Source organism: Sinocyclocheilus grahami, unplaced genomic scaffold, assembly GCF_001515645.1.
Source record: "Sinocyclocheilus grahami isolate Dianchi unplaced genomic scaffold, SAMN03320097.WGS_v1.1 scaffold36.1, whole genome shotgun sequence".
Taxonomy (NCBI): domain Eukaryota; kingdom Metazoa; phylum Chordata; class Actinopteri; order Cypriniformes; family Cyprinidae; genus Sinocyclocheilus; species Sinocyclocheilus grahami.
This window is the reverse complement of record NW_015505215.1, coordinates 1,299,122-1,300,764: the sequence shown is the minus strand read 5'-3', so window position 1 is coordinate 1,300,764 and position 1,643 is coordinate 1,299,122. Positions and strand designations below refer to the sequence as shown.

Here is a 1,643-nt window from a genome sequence, read left to right as displayed (position 1 = left end):
TGTGCCTTATTTGTTTGTCGTGTGTGTGTTGTTGGGTGCGGGGGGGGGGGGGGGGGGGGTTACATTTGTATTGAACTGTACGTAAAATTTGTCCTATGGTGTGACATGGCAAAAAATTAAGAAAAACTAAAACCTTAATAATATACAAGTAGCATAAGAGAGCTTTATCTTTATTGTTAGACACTTATTTTCATATAGTGTTATTTAATATTAAATCAAATGCCATGTCATGTCAACAACCAATATATACAGTATCTCACAGAAGTGAGTACACCCCTCACATTTTTGTAAATATTTGATTATATCTTTTCATGTGACAACACTGAAGAAATGACACTTTGCTACAATGTAAAGTAGTGAGTGTACAGCTTGTATAACAGTGTATATTTGCTGTCCCCTCAAAATAACTCAACACACAGCCATTAATGTCTAAACCGCTGGCCACAAAAGCGAGTACAACCCTAAGTGAAAATGTCCAAATTGGGCCCAAAGTGTTAATATTTTGTGTGGCCACTAGTGCTGGGCAGTATGTGCAAAAATTGATATCACGGTATTTTTCTAAATTATACCGGTTTCACATGACGGTTTTTTTTTCATGCATGACCAGGTGTTAACAATATTTTCTACTGATTGAGAGAGGAAATACTGCAGTATATTGACTTAGAATGTCATGATGAGTGAATATTGTCAAAAAATACCACACTAAATAGTGACTAAACACGACCCCTTTTAACACATATTAACCAGAAGTCACTCTCATTTATAATCGCGGCATCGTCTGATAAAATCAACATGCATCTACACTAAAGAGCGGCTCTAAAGATGCATCTACAGAACAGACGCCGAGAGAGGTGACACTTCTCCGGGAAAGTCAGACCTCGCGTTCAACAGGACAGCACTGGCGAAATCTTCCAACTGAACCATAGCTAAGGTTTATCCAAAAAAGTCGCTAGGTTTGTCAGTATGAATATTCTATGGAAAAAAGCTGCTAAAAGGGTCTGAAAGTTGCTAAATCTAGTGCTAAAGTTGCACTCGTGTGTGTGAGATGCGGGAGCTGATGGCAGGGGGCGGTGGATATTTGTGGCGGTCAATGTGGATATTGTGGACGAGTTCTTCTGCGTCATCACGTTCTATTAGTTCTATAGCTTCAGTTTCGGAACTTTTACGCTTCGCTTAGTAACACATACAGCTGTTCCCTCACCACAGTGCAACAGTGAAAAGGGACCCTTTCAAACAGTGTCGCATTCCGGAGCTTCACAGGTTGCCACTGGAGTCATCTTCCACTCCTCCATGACGACATCACGAAGCTAGTGGATGTTAGAGACCTTGAGATGCTCAATAGGGTTTAGGTCTGGAGACATGCTTGGCCAATCCATCACCTTTACCCTCAGCTTCTTTAGCAAGGCAGTGGTCGTCTTGGAGGTGTGTTTGGGGTCATTATCATATTGGAATACTCTCCAAAGGGAGGGGATCATGCTCTGCTTCAGTATGTCACAGTACATGTTGGCATTCATGGTTCCCTCAATGAACTGTAGCTCCCCAGTGCCGGCAGCACTCATGCAGCCCCAGACCATGACACTCCCACCACCATGCTTGACTGTAGGCAAGACACACTTGTCTTTGTACTCCTCACCTGGTTGCCG

The 1,643-nt window shown here is 42.3% G+C and overlaps 1 protein-coding gene across 1 annotated transcript in view; it reads right to left on the bottom strand.

Moving 5' to 3' along the window:
* The window catches only part of LOC107581543 (rap guanine nucleotide exchange factor 5-like), a 46,703-nt gene that overhangs the window by 2,474 nt on the left and 42,586 nt on the right, over positions 1 to 1,643 (bottom strand). The window lies entirely within an intron of this gene.